Genomic DNA, 16,153 nt, shown 5'->3' with positions numbered 1-16,153 from the left:
TTGGAATGGGTTCAACTAATTTATCATGAACCACCACCAGACCATAATAGTTTTTGGTGCCAAATATATTTGTACCTGTAGAACAGCCATAAAATGGCATGATGATGACATGCCATCAGTTGGGTCTGTCGTAAGGGCCACCTTGGCACAAGGGGGGAGACTTATCAAAACTGATGTAGCAACCAAGCAAACAAACAGATTAGCAACCAGGCAGATTCCAACTTTTATTTTTAAGTGCTCCTTTGGAAAATGAATGGTGGAATCTGATTTGTTGCTAAGGACAAGGGCCAGTTTTTCTTCAGACCAGTTATGATAAATCTCCCTAATGTTCCCCAAATTAACCATCATGTTGTTATGTTCAGGCAGTAAAGTACATATCTTACCATTACTTCACCTGGCTCAGGCAGAAGGGGACATGTTCCTATTATTTTACTATGTCCAGCCAGTAAAAAAAAAACATAACTTGATTGCTTTCCTCTGTCCAGGCATTGGGGAAGATCACAATGTTGTTTCATTATGTCTAAGTAGTAGAGAACAAAGGGAATCTGTCAGCAGGAAATTCCCTGATAAGCCAGGCACAATGCCTTGTAGGACTAGCTGAGCTGAACGTAATAGAAACATAGAAACATAGAATGTGTCGGCAGATAAGAACCATTTGGCCCATCTAGTCTGCCCAATATACTGAATACTATGGATAGCCCCCGGCCCTATCTTATATGAAGGATGGCCTTATGCCTATCCCATGCATGCTTAAACCCCTTCACTGTATTTGCAGCTACCACTTCTGCAGGAAGGCTATTCCATGCATCCACTACTCTCTCAGTAAAGTAATACTTCCTTATATTACTTTTAAACCTTTGCCCCTCTAATTTAAAACTGTGTCCTCTTGTGGTAGTTTTTCTTCTTTTAAATATGCTCTCCTCCTTTACCGAGTTGATTCCCTTTATGTATTTAAAAGTTTCTATCATATCCCCTCTGTCTCTTCTTTCTTCCAAGCTATACATATTAAGGTCCTTTAACCTTTCCTGGTAAGTTTTATCCTGCAATCCATGTACTAGTTTAGTAGCTCTTCTCTGAACTCTCTCTAGAGTATCTATATCCTTCTGGAGATATGGCCTCCAGTACTGCGCACAATACTCCAAGTGAGGTCTCACCAGTGTTCTGTACAGCGGCATAAGCACTTCACTCTTTCTACTGCTTATACCTCTCCCTATACATCCAAGCATTCTGCTGGCATTTCGTGCTGCTCTATTACATTGTCTTCCCACCTTTAAGTCTTCTGAAATAATTACTCCTAAATCCCTTTCCTCAGATACTGAGGTCAGGACTGTGTCAAATATTCTATATTCTGCCCTTGGGTTTTTACGCCCCAGGTGCATTATCTTGCACTTATCCACATTAAATTTCAGTTTCCAGAGTTCTGACCATTCTTCTAGTTTTCCTAAATCCTTTTCCATTTGGCGTTTCCCTCCAGGAACATCAACCCTGTTACATATCTTTGTGTCATCAGCAAAAAGACAAACCTTACCAGCGAGGCCTTTTGCAATATCACTTATGAAGATATTAAACAAAATCGGTCCCAGTACAGATCCCTGTGGAACCCCACTGGTAACATGACCTTGTTTTGAATGTTCTCCATTGACTACAACCCTCTGTTGTCTGTCACTCAGCCACTGCCTAATCCACTCAACAATATGGGAGTCCATGCTCAATGACTGCAGTTTATTGATAAGTCTTCTATGTGGGACAGTGTCAAAAGCCTTACTAAAATCTAGATATGCGATGTCTACTGCACCTCCACCGTCTATTATTTTATTCACCCAGTCAAAAAAATCTATAAGATTTGTTTGACATGATCTCCCTGAAGTAAACCCATGTTGTTTTTCATCTTGCAATCCATGGGATTTTAGATGTTCCACAATCCTATCCTTTAATAGGGTTTCCATTAATTTGCCTACTATTGATGTCAGACTCACTGGTCTATAGTTGCTCGATTCCTCCCTACTACCTTTCTTGTGAATGGGCACGACATTTGCCAATTTCCAATCTTCCGGGACGACTCCTGTTACTAATGATTGGTTAAATAAATCTGTTAACGGTTTTGCCAGCTCACCACTAAGCTCTTTTAATAATTTTGGGTGTATCTCATCAGGCCCCTGTGACTTATTTGTCTTCACCTTAGACAGCAAACTTAGAACATCTTCCTCTGTAAAGATACATGCATCAAACGATTTATTAGTCATTCTTTCTAGTGGAGGTCCTTCTCCTTTTTCTTTTGTAAAAACTGAACAGAAGTATTCATTAAGGCAGTCGGCTAGCCCTTTTTTCTCTTCTACATACCTTCCGTCCTTTGTTTTTAATTTAGTTATTCCTTGTTTTAATTTCCTTTTTTCATTTATATATCTGAAGAATGTCTTATCCCCTTTTTTCATAGACTGAGCTAGTTTTTCTTCTGCCTGCGCTTTAGAAGTTCTTATAACTTGCTTGGCCTCTCTCTGCCTAATCTTGTAGATTTCCTTATCTTCATTGCTCTGGTTTTTTTTATAATTACAAAATGCTAGCTTTTTATTTTTAATGATTTGGGCCACTTCTGCTGAGTACCACAGTGGTCTCCTCCTTTTTTTGCTTTTACTGACAAGTCTAATGCAATTTTCTGTTGCTGAACGTAATGATCTGTGGCTTCATTCTGGAGAAAAAGTTCTTTGAATCCATATGCAAATGAGCAGTTAAGTGCACCAAGGGCGGGCCCCAGCAACTCTGTGCACCCTTGCTCCTCATGCTTCCTCTCCCAACCCCTCCTTCTCCTTCTTATTTGACAGGATCAGGTTCCTGCATAGTCATCTCTCCTAACTCTGCCAATCAAGAAGAAGAGATAGGGGCTGACAGAGGAAACAGGAGTAGTACACAGAGAGGCCGTCGAATGTGTATGGGTGAGTCAGGAGAGATAGCCGTCTGCCTTATTGAATGTGTATGGTGACCTTGTCTCACCTCGATCATTGGTGGCATATTGCTAGGATATAACATCAATGTCAGATAACTGTGGGTTCCACCTCTGGGACCCGAAGCTATATCTAGTTCAGCACCAAGCATGCGGGGCTGCCCTTTATTCATTTCTATGGGACTGCCAGAAATAGCCAAGCGGTGTGCTTGGCTATTTTTGAAGAGCACACCAGGCAAACCAGTGCACCTATTTTTGGCACGTCCATAGAAATGAATGGAGGGCGGCCATGCATGTGTGGTACACTCTCGTTCTCTTTGGGAGCTTTGTTCTAGAGATAGGTGCTGGAATTGATGGTGGCCACGCATGCTTACTGTTCTCTCATTCTCTTTGGGAGCTTTGTTCAAGAGATAGGTGCAGGTGGGAACCCCTTTAAAGGCAACTTATCCTTAGGATCAGGGCAGGGTCTTGGTTCATGCAGAGTATTCATTGGATTATCATTTAAGTTTCCATTGTCTCTAGTGACTCCTCTGACTGATGAGTCTGAAGAGGACACTACGACTATGGCTTTATCCGCCAGTACTAGCTGTGCTTATGGATTTGATAGGGCATAGCGGTTGTGTAGGCCCCAGTAGGTATATTACCCAGGGTTACAAGCTATCAATTCTGAAAGCTGATGATCCATAGAAGAACCAATACTGACCTCCAGAGGATCCACTGTTGATCCCCAGAGGTCCACCACTCACGGTCACAAGACTTTGCAAAACAGACAACCCATTCTTACTAAAAAGTATGAACTGTATTAAGGTTTGTCTGGCTGTTGTTCCAAACATCCAATAATTAATAGGGGTCAGGAAAAGTTTTTTTGAAAAAGGGGAGAATCACTTAAAAAATGTCATATTCACTTCACCAATTTCCTTCACTCTCATCCTGGCACTTCTCCAGTCCCTGGCTAATCTCTACAACCTGATCCCTCTAGACATGGAAATGTGCTAATCAATGGCTGAGATGTGTCACCACTGTGGCCAGTGATCGGCTGAGCGATTACTTTTTTGTGTCAAGAGGAACCAAGAAGTAGAGACCACAGAAGAACCAGGAAGCACTGGAGCTGGAGCAGAGGTAGATCAGTAATGGTACTACTTTTTAAGCCATTCTGCCCCCTTTTAATAAAACAAAAATTCCTAGCCAGACAACCCTATAAAAATGTCCAAAAATCTGCCATTTACTAATAACTGGAATTTCACGGGACATACTGTATTTTTACACTTCTGATACAGATCATCTTGGTTTCAGGTTTGGTAAAGGAAACCAAGGTAAAGTTCTAGACCAGGGGTACTCAACTGGCGGACCGCGGTCCGAATCTAGACCGTGGTTGCCAGTTGTCTGGACCCCTGCATGCACCTTGGTGCCAGCTCTCAGGGGGTGCCACAGTCCAGAAGTAATGAGCGCTTCCATCAATACAGATGGAGCGCTGGGAGCTGTAGTCCTGTCACTTACCGCTCAGCTCCCCGCACTCCTCCCCTCCTTCAGGCTGGCGGCTCTCTGAATAGTGAAGCAGGAAGACTTCTTTCTGCTCCCCCATTCAGCCTGCAGGCACAGATCGCACAGCCAGCTTGTGTAGGTGGAGCCTGAAGTCCGAAAATCTGCATAAGCTCCGCCCACACCGTGCTTCAGAGCGATCTGTGTCTGTAGGGGAGAGAGGACTGTGAGCTTCAGGAACGGGACAAGGTGAGTAGGTACTGTGTTTTTTTGTTTTGTTTTTTAACACAGAGGGGGCAAAATGGGCATTTCTACTCCGGAGAGGGCACAATGGCCATTGCTAATGTGAAGAGGGCACAATGGGCATTTCTACTCTGGAGGGGGCACAATGTGTATTGCGAATGTGAAGGGGCACAATGGGCATTTGTACTCTGGAGGAAGCACAATGGGCATTTGTACTCTGGAGGGGGCACAATGGGCATTGCTAATGTGAAGGGGGCCCAATGGGCATTTCTACTATGGAGGGGGCACAATGGGCATTTTGTACTCTGGAGGGGACACAATAGGCATTGCTAATGTGAAGGGGGCACAATGGGCATTTCTACTATGGCGGGGGCACAGAGGGCATTACTACTATGAAGGGGGCACAGAGGGCATTATTACTGTGAAGGGGCACAATGGGCATTACTACTATTAAGGGGGACAATGGGCATTATTACTTTTAAGGGGGTACAATGGGCATTACTACTATTAAGGGGGCACAATGGGGATTTCTACTATGGAGGGGGCACAGAGGGCATTATTACTGTGAAGCGGCACAATGGGCATTATTACTGTGAAGGGGGCACAATGGGCATTTTTACTGTGAAGGGGACACAATGGGCATTATTACTGTGAAGGGGCACAGTGGGCATTACTATTGTTAAGGGGGCACAATGGGCATTATTACTTTGAAGGGGGTACATTGGGCATTATTACTATTAAGGGGCATTATTACTGTGAAGGAGGCACAATGGTCATTATTACTATGAAGGGGGCACAAAGAGGGCATTACAACTGTGAAGGGGCACAGATAGGGCATTACTACTGTGAAAGGGGCAAAAAGAGGGCATTACTACTATGAAGGGGCACTTAGGGTATTCATACTCTGTGGGGAGGAACTAAGGAGGCATCGCAATTTGTCAGGGGCACTAAGGAGCATCATAATGTGTGGGGGCACCAAGGGATCACCCTGCTGTGAGGGTGCACTTAGGGGTATCATACTGTGTGGAGCACTAAAGGGATATCATACTGTCTAAGGGGCATTAAAGGGGCATCATTATTGTTAGGGGGCACTGAAAGGACATTCTTACTGTTTGGTTGGCAGAAAGGAGATTAGGTGGGCTTGGAGGTGTGGATTATTGTAAAACAATAAATTAATGCAGCGCTACATGCCAATAGTGTTGTCCCTCCTTATATATTTTTTTGTTTTGCAGCTCGGACCTTCATCCTACGGCAGACTCGGGTATGTGGACCTTTACAAAAAGTACTTAAGTACCCCTGTTATAGACAAATCTCCACATTTCAGAAAGCCAGTGATGATCCATAAAAAAATGGACATATACACTCACCTAAAGAATTATTAGGAACACCATACTAATACGGCACGGATGGCCAACCTGAGGCTCTCCAGCTGTTGCAAAACTATAACTCCCAGCATGCCCAGACTGGCTTTAGCTATCAGCCTACAGCAGGGCATGGTGGGAGTCGTAGTTTTACAACAGCTGGAGAGCCGCAGGTTGGCCATGCCTGTAATACGGTGTTGGACCCCCTTTTGCCTTCAGAACTGCCTTAATTCTACGTGGCATTGATTCAACAAGATGCTGATAGCATTCTTTAGAAATGTTGACCCATATTGAAAGGATAGCATCTTGTAGTTGATGGAGATTTGAGGGATGCACATCCAGGGCACAAAGCTCCTGTTCCACCACATCCCAAAGATGCTCTATTGGGTTGAGATCTGGTGACTGTGGGGGCCATTTTAGTACAGTGAACTCATTGTCATGTTCAAGAAACCAATTTGAAATGATTCAAGCTTTGTGACATGATGCATTATTGAGCTGGAAGTAGCCATCAGAGGATGGGTACATGGTGGTCATGAAGGGATGGACATGGTCAGAAACAATGCTCAGGTAGCCCGTGGCATTTTAACGATGCCCAATTGGCACTAAGGGGCCTAAAGTGTGCCCAGAAAACATCCCCCACACCATTACACCACCACCACCAGCCTGCACAGTGGTAACAAGGAATGATGGATACATGTTCTCATTCTGTTTACGCCAAATTCGGACTCTACCATTTGAATGTCTCAACAGAAATGGAGACTCATCAGACCAGGCAACATTTTTCCAGTCTTCAACAGTCCAATTTTGGTGAGCTCGTGCAAATTGTAGCCTCTTTTTCCTATTTGTAGTGGAGATGAGTGGTACCCGGTGGGGTCTTTTGCTGTTGTAGCCCATCCGCCTCAAGGTTGTGCGTGTTGTGGCTTCACAAATGCTTTGCTGCATACCTCGGTTGTAACGAGTGGTTATTTCAGTCAACGTTGCTCTTCTATCAGCTTGAATCAGTCGGCCCATTCTCCTCTGACCTCTAGCATCCACAAGGCATTTTCGCTCACAGGACTGCCGCATACTGGATGTTTTTCCCTATTCACACCATTCTTTGTAAACCCTAGAAATGGTTGTGCGTGAAAATCCCAGTAACTGAGCAGATTGTGAAATACTCAGACCGGCCCGTCTGGCACCAACAACCATGCCACGCTCAAAATTGCTTAAATCACCTTTCTTTACCATTCTGACATTCAGTTTGGAGTTCAGGAGATTGTCTTGACCAGGAGCACACCCCTAAATGCATTGAAGCAACTGCCATGTGATTGGTTGACTAGATAATTGCATTAATGAGAAATAGAACAGGTGTTCCTAATAATTATTTAGGTGAGTGTATCTCCTGCCCAATATAGAAGTCGGTGGTGGATCTGTAGATTTGTCACTGTTGGAGCTGGATGACAACACAGCCTCCATGTATTGGTGCATGTCTCAAAAACATCTTTCTGCCTTCAGTTTTGTGTTAAGCAGTTCCATCATTAGAGACAGTACGCACGTGTGGCCTCTAACAAAGTGAAGTTTTGAGTAGTAATATGAGCTTCTTTAGGATCTGCTCGAAGAAATGCAGATTACTGCCCGTAAGATTGCAGCTGATGCCTTCGCTTTGGCAATGGCCATGATAAATTCCCATATTCATGCAAAATGTGGTCTCTGAATCTGGAATTGCTTGATCTATAGATTTCCCTGCTACTTAGATTTTTTTTTATTTTTTTTGGTCGCCTCCAGCGGTAGACAAATCACTATTAATATGCTCTGCCTGAACCGTTCTTCATGGTCAGACAACAATAGCTATTAGGGTCAGTTCTCAACAGGAGACCAAACCCTTCTCATCCACCGCTGAGTTTGTTGATGCAGAGCTGAACAATACTGAGTAGTACAGAGCTCAGGAACTTGCACCATAAACTGGCGTCTCCGACACGCTCCGACACTGACATTATTACGACTATCTCCGATGCCATCTGTGATAGTGAAAACATAGCAATGCCTATAGCCCGCATGAAATGTCTTTTTTTTTCCGTTTTTTATATAACTTGACTTTTACAGTCACCGCCTTACTGTTAATGCCAGTCTGTTAGTCAATTCATCCTGAACTGTTAGAAATAACTGTCACTTGGCTCAGACTTCCCTGTTTCTTCATCATTTCTTCCTCCTTCAGTCTCCCAGGTGAAATGACAGCTGTGTTCTATCAAAGGCGAGTGAGGAGGAGGCCGGGGGAGTAGGATGCATTGTATATAACTGCTATTAAATGACTGAGAGAGTGAGATCATGCAGAAAAGCTGAGGGATAGAAATGGGATTAGAGGAGGCGAACCAGGAAGAAGTATTGGGAGGAGTTGGGAGAAAAGTATAGGGTGCCACATGGATCCGTGGGCTTTTAAAAATTAATGCTAGCTCCTGCCCAAGAGAGGCTCTGGCTCAAAGATCATGCTTGATGAACACTTTTTTGCTGTTACAAAGACTCAAAAATATAGCAACTTTGTCAACATTTTTGACTGTAAATATCTGAGCGTTTTGTGTATACAGCTCCTATGTGGACAAATGGGTCTCCTTGGTTGCAGACTACAGTCAAACCCAACATATAGTCTGATTTTGCCCTAGCTCTAAATCATTCCTCATTTTAGGTAAAAAAATGGTTTCTCTGATCCTTATTCATTGCACAAGGTGCCGGATCTCAATCACAGATGCCCCCCTGGATCGCATGGACCATAAAGTCCCAGCTGCCACCACCGAAAATGAGGGATGGAAAGGAGTTCAGAAAACTTTTTAGTGATAAGTCTTAATGCATATTAGATCAGCCAAACCTACCTATTTTAGTGGGAATGGATGATAATTTAATGTGTAAGGGGGGCATCCCAACTAAGGCCTCATGCACATGACCGTTTCGTTTTTTGCGGTCCGCAAATTGCAGATCCGCAAAACACGGAAGCCTCCCGCGTGCCTTCCGCAATTTGCAAAAATGCCTATTATTGTCCGCAAAACGGACAAGTATAGGACAGGTTATATTTTTTTTGCGGGGCCACAGAACGGAGCAACGGATGCCGACAGCACACGGAGTGCTGTCCGCATCTTTTGCGGCCCCATTGAAGTTAATGGATCCGCACCCGAGCCGCAAAAACTGCGGCTCGGATGCGGACCAAAACAACGGTCGTGTGCATGAGGCCTAACTCCCAAAGGCAGATGTTGGTAGAATTTCAACGTGTCCGATTCTTTTGTTCTGAAAGGAGATAGGCCACCTCCAGAGGTGCCTGGCAGTGGCTTATTTCCATTTCCCCAGTGAGAACACATGCCCGCTCCGCTGAGCCTAGAGAGCATTTGTGTGTAGGGGCCAGAAGGATTAGATGTCAGGAGAATGAGCATTCTACTGACAGTCGTCTCAAGAGTATGGCCACCTTAAAAATCCTGAGATTGTCCCTGCAGATAGAACAAAGCTAGTATAGCTTTTCTATTTCATACTATGGTTACTTTTTGCAGAATGATAGATCCAGGGGCGTAGCTATAGGGGGTGCAGAGGTAGCAGTTGCTATCGGGCCCAGGAGCTTAAGGGGGCCCAAAGACCCCTTGTGCCACATAAGAAGACACCAGTATTATAGAAAGTGCATGCCGGTCAAGTTACACCTCTGGCTGGAGGGAAGGGGTTAGGTCAAGAATTTGGCATGAAGGGGATGCCATTTCAATTTTTTTCCTCAGGCAGCACAAAAGGGATGTGCTTCCCTGGCTACAAAGCACTGAGGAAAGGGGGGCCCAAGCTGAACTCCTGTACCAGGGCCCATGAGCATTTAGCTACGCCCCTGGACAGATCTATGCCATAGCTCGTCTCTACGGCAAGCCCTGTTAATTCGATGTAAATGTTGAACTTCTTTCCACAATGAGTTTTCAGAACTGTGACAACTAGCTTTGAACCAATAATTATAGTGGAGGATATAACAAAGGCAGACGAGGTAGGGATTAGTGTTAACAGATTTTGCTGTCTTTGCCTGGAAGGCATTCCTGGCTCCCTCAAAGTTCTCAGCTGGCTGAGCACACCCACACAATGTGGGATTTCTTTAACTTCCTTCTGTATCAGAATATCACAGAACTTTTGGTCTCAGGAAACAGGTCCACGCTGTTTTCACGTATTGGAGACAGAGGCCGAGAGAGCAGAAAGACTATTGTTTTAGAAGGGGATGTAGGACAATGTCAGCCTTTGTTTTCCATTTTAATGACGTCTTTTACAGCTCCCGTTCACCTCATCCACCCCTCCTTTCCCCCTGCTCTTCTCTTTTTCAATTAAGGCAGATCTTTTTAACATTTCCCAAACCTAATGTTTAAAGGAATGGCAGTCAAGTGGTTATATCCTTAACCTCCCTAAGGGTTGGTTTAAATGGTTATTTAGGACCACCCAGGCTGCCTTAACACCCACCACCCAGATTATCCTTCTCCAAGACTCTAGTGATCTTACAACGTAAGCAAAGGCACTACTGGCGAATAAGAAGATATAAGTGCATTTCCGGTGTTGAGTAGAAGTAGAAATTGCACCCAGCCCATATAACTTAAAAGGCCAATTCTCCAAGAAAGTAGAGTAATGGTATAGTAATGCTAGATCTCACCATATAAAACGAATATGTTTTATGTTATACAATGAAACCTCTCCAAAAAAAACACCTTTGAAAAAAAATAAACTCCCTGATTCAAACCAAATTTTTCCCTTATATCCCGTGTACATTCCTTCTCTTTGACAGGACCACCCCTCTAGAAGACAATTTTGCTCTGCAATTTTGGGTTCATCTAAAAGACATTTAACTGTATCCCATCCTCAGGAGAAAGGATGAGTAGAAATTACCCATTAGTTAGAGGGCCAAGGTACCATTTTTGTACCAGGGCCCAAAACATTCAGTCTATACTTAAACACATCACTACCAACACTCAGAGGTTCATAGTACACAAAAAAATACCAATCGCCAAAACAAGGGCATTATTCTGGCGATCACCCTCTAACTGCTATGCAGGGATCTGGTCTTCTGAGCAGAGGACCCACCAGTCAACTCCCTGTTGGAATAGTCCCAATGCAATTGACAGCTGACCCACAGGAGTCAAAGACACCAGTGTGAAGCGTCAAGGGGTCAGGCAATACTCGTAGTTGGTAAACAGGCAGAGGTCAGGGAAGGCAGCAGAGTATTAGAGTCGGTTAACAAGCAGAAGTTCGGTATCTGGGCAGACAATCAGAATAGCACACCTTCACTGGTTAAACTAGTACACTAGGAACCTAAACTCAGGCGGCAAGGAGTGAGAGGACAGCCCAGCATTTATAGCAGAAGCTGATTAACAATTAGAAGCAGCTATGCCATGCAACTTTCCATAGACCAAGGAGAGGAGGGGAGTGGTGTTGATGGCAAAAATGGGAGTAGTAGTAGTTCAATGAATAATGCTCCTAATAGAAGTAGCAGGGCAGCACTGGACACGGGACGCAGATGTAACATCTATCTAGAAGACTGGCTATATGGAGCATATTATGCTCTGGAGGACCCAGCATGTCTGTGCATTACATGGACAGCCCATTGATGCATGGAAATGTATTATTATATGGTGCTGAGAGTCTTAGGACCAGGTAGTGACTTGACAGCTATTCCTTAACTTGTGCCTTTCATTTTCAAATTCTCAGCCTGGATATTCTTGGCCATTCTGAAAAATTCAGTTTTCAAATTTCCTTTATGATTATCTTACATCAGAAAACCATGTATACAGTATAATATATATATATACAGTATATGCACACAAAAATGCCTAAACATGGGAAAATGTAGCGTCCATATGTAGCGCCGGCATATGGAGCATTGAGAGGGACGATGTTATGTCTGGTCTAAAGCAACTGACAAATTCAGTCTTGCAAGCAACTAACCAAAAGTTATGAATTACATAATCTTTGTGGCACTTGCATGTGATCATTGTACCTGCCAGCCTAGTGATGCAATCCATTGTACTTTGTGAAGTTACAAAAACAGGAATCTGCATAACGACTGAAAGATGGTTGTAAAGTCTCCAAGTAAATGAATCAGTGAAACAGAATGAAACATTTTACCAAATGGCTCTTAGATCTGCAACAAGATTAACTTACATGACCTGTATGAGGCTACTTTCACACTAGCGTTGTTTGAATCCGGTGTTCAATTCAGTCAACGGAACTGCCCGCCGGATCCGGAAAAACGTGTGAAAACTGATTACATTTGAATCCTGATCAGGATTTTGATCACAATGAAAAAATGCATTGGAAAAAACGGATCCGCCATTTATGGACTTTAACTTTTTTTTCAGATTTTTCGGGTTTAACATGCAAAAGCCGGATCCGTTTTGACGGAATACACGGCGCCGGATCCGGCGTTAATGCAAGTCAATGGGAAAAAGGCCGGATCAGTCAAAGTGTTCCGGATTTTTGGCCGGAGGTAAAAATACAACATGCTACGGTTTTCTGAAAAGCCTGATCAGTCAAAAAGACTGAACTGAAGACATCCTGATGCATCCTGAACGGATTACTCGCCATTCAGAATGCATTAGGATAAAACTGATCAGTTCTTTTCCAGATTTGAGCCCCTAGGACGGAACTCAGTGCCGGAAAAGAAAAACGCTAGTGTGAAAGTAGCCTGAAATGGCATGTGACATCGCCATCCCAGATTGTGTTACCGTAGATTGTTCCCTGTGTGACATCACCTTTTAGGTCTTTGTAACTGTACTAACTGTGTGACATCACCATCTGTGTGCCAGTACTGGTCTCATTTTGTGATATCATCATCCTGGACTGTGTGATTATACTATTCTCACTTTGTGACATCACCATCCAAGAGTTGTAATTGTATGGTTCTCACATTGTGGCATCACCACTCAGGATAACCATACTGTGGTAGTGCCATCCAAAACTATGTGACTGTACTGTTCCCACTTTGTGGCATCACTATGCATTACTATAGTCTGATCTCTCTGTAATATGACATGACCATCCAGGACTGGGACCTTGCACTTTACTTAGTGACATCACCATGGCTGTACTGTGCTCCCCCTGTGACATCACCATCTAGGAGTAGGTGACTGTGCTGCCGCTGTGACATCATCATCCTTGACTATACTGTATTCATTCTGTGACATCACTATCCAGGACTGTGAGACTGCACTGTGCTACATCTGAGACTTCACCATCCAGGACTGCGTAACTGCAATGTGCTCCCCCTGGGACATCATCATCCTGAACATTGTGACTTCACCATCAGTAACAGTACAGGGCTCCCTATGTGGCATCACCTTTCACAACTTGACTTTGTAACATCAACATCCAATCAGACTCTCCTATTACCACGACTGTATAACTACACTCTAGTCACTCTGTGACATCACCATCCATATCTATACTGTGCTCCCTCTGTGACATCACCATCCATATCTATACTGTGCTCCCTCTGTGACATCACCATCCATATCTATACTGTGCTCCCTCTGTGACATCACCATCCATATCTAGACTGTGCTCCCTCTGTGACATCACCATCCATATCTATACTGTGCTCCCTCTGTGACATCACCATCCATATCTATACTGTGCTCCCTCTGTGACATCACCATCCATATCTATACTGTGCTCCCTTTGTGACATCACCATCCATATCTATACTGTGCTCCCTCTATGACATCACCATCCATATCTATACTGTGCTCCCTCTGTGACATCATCCATATATATATACTGTGCTCCCTCTGTGACATCATCCATATCTATACTGTGCTCCCTTTGTGACATCATCCATATCTATACTGTGCTCCCTCTGTAACATCACCATCCATATCTTCACTGTGCTCCCTCTGTGACATCACCATCCATATCTATACTGTGCTCCCTCTGTGACATCACCATCCATATCTATACTGTGCTCCCTCTGTGACATCACCATCCATATCTATACTGTGCTCCCTCTGTGACATCACCATCCATATCTATACTGTGCTCCCTCTGTGACATCACCATCCATATCTATACTGTGCTCCCTGTGACATCACCATCCATATCTATACTGTGCTCCCTCTGTGACATCACCATCCATATCTATACTGTGCTCCCTCTATGACATCACCATCCATATCTATACTGTGCTCCCTCTGTGACATCATCCATATATATACTGTGCTCCCTCTGTGACATCATCCATATCTATACTGTGCTCCCTCTGTGACATCATCCATATCTATACTGTGCTCCCTCTGTAACATCACCATCCATATCTTCACTGTGCTCCCTCTGTGACATCACCATCCATATCTATACTGTGCTCCCTCTGTGACATCACCATCCATATCTATACTGTGCTCCCTCTATGACATCACCATCCATATCTATACTGTGCTCCCTCTGTGACATCATCCATATTTATACTGTGCTCCCTCTGTGACATCATCCATATCTATACTGTGCTTCCTCTGTAACATCACCATCCATATCTTCACTGTGCTCCCTCTGTGACATCACCATCCATATTCTGCCCCCTCTGTGACATTAGCATCCATATCTATAGTATGTTGTGCTCCCATTGTGACATCACCATCCAATAAGGCTCTCCTAGTACCACAACTAGGGATGAGCGAATTGACTCTAACGTGTTGGAGGTTTTTTTTTTTTAACGTGTTTGATTTCTTATCCTAAAAGGTAACGCCCGAACAGGGACTTGAACCCTGGACCCTCAGATTAAAAGTCTGATGCTCTACCGACTGAGCTATCCGGGCTCTCTGCAGAGTGATTGAAGTCATGACTTTCTGACCGACTGCGTTTCCCTTCTTTTTCTAGCTCCACCTTTTACCATACCGTGCACTAGTACCTGCTTCCTAGAATTACCTGCAGGAGCTCCGTACAGTATTAGAATGTATTGGCTCCGATGAGCTGAAATTATTGCTCTGCGAAGTCTCGCGAACCAGAGTTCGGGAAATGGTTTTTTACAGTACAAATTAATTTATGAAATTATTACGCAAAGTCTCACAAGACTTCGCAAAGCAATAACTTAAGCTCATTGGAGCCAATACATTCTAATACTGTACGGAGCTCCTGCTCCGTACAGTATTAGAACAAAGTTTTATGCGAATCGACTTCAGATGTTTTATCAGAAGTCGATTTGCTCATCCCTAAAACAACCATACAACTACACTGTACTAACTCGACACAATCCAGTCAGTGACCCTCCCATCACCTGGTCCACGTCAGTGCACTGTACTACCTCTATGACATCACTCTGTAGACATGCACTCTACTCTATAATATCACCCTCCAAACTGTTTTCCCTCCAAATTTCATTTATGAGTCAAAGATTGTCTAGGGCTCTGTTCACATTTTGTTTCAGCCTTCTATCCAAGGTATATGTCTGCAATATTTGCCAGCATGTACCTCAGATGGAAGTCTCCAGCTTATGTCATTGTCTATACAGTGGCATACATCACTCATAGGCTCCAGTGGTCAGAAGATACATACCAATACTCTTTTGGCATCCACTTGGTAAATGAGTCCTCGTGGATATGTTTGGGTTTCATTAGATGTAGAAGAAAAATGTATTTTAAAAAGTACTATACACTTCAAGGGGTTGTCCTGTCCACGTTGATGACCTATCTTCAGGATAGATCATGTTGTGGAAAAATTATTGTTCGCCGTATGATCGCCATCTATCCTATGGAGATGCGCAGATTTGTTCCCGTTCACATCGCGCAGAAACTTCCGCACGATGGTCTGGTCATCCCGACCTGTAGCTGATTTGTGCCCGGCCTGGTTTTACTGTAGGATACCAGTGTCATGGCGCCGGCTGAGGCGGGAGGGATGGGGACCGCCGAACAAAGGTTTCTTCATCCACAAGGATAAGCGCGGCAACAGAAAGGGCGCGAATAAGTGTGTGAACGCGCAAACATAAGTTTGCGCGATCATTCACATCTTCGCCAACCAATCACTTCATACCATAACCTGTCTCCCCATTGGTCATGATTGTAAGACCGCCTTCCAGCCAATGATTTCATACCATAACCTGTCTCCCCATTGGTCATGATTATAAGACCGCCTTCCAGCCAATCACTTCATACCATAACCTGTCTCCCCATTGGTCATG

General features: G+C 43.9%; 1 protein-coding gene and 1 non-coding gene across 4 annotated transcripts in view; one reads left to right on the top strand and one right to left on the bottom strand.

The window, feature by feature from the left end:
• S1PR2 (sphingosine-1-phosphate receptor 2) overlaps nt 1-16,153 on the top strand; it is a 52,034-nt gene that overhangs the window by 24,639 nt on the left and 11,242 nt on the right. The gene's annotated exons all lie outside the window — the stretch shown is intronic.
• TRNAK-UUU lies at nt 14,723-14,795 on the bottom strand. Its single transcript has one exon. It is a non-coding gene; the product is annotated as a tRNA-Lys (tRNA).

Source organism: Bufo bufo, chromosome 1 (assembly GCF_905171765.1).
Source record: "Bufo bufo chromosome 1, aBufBuf1.1, whole genome shotgun sequence".
Taxonomy (NCBI): domain Eukaryota; kingdom Metazoa; phylum Chordata; class Amphibia; order Anura; family Bufonidae; genus Bufo; species Bufo bufo.
This window is presented reverse-complemented; position numbering and strand designations above follow the sequence as displayed.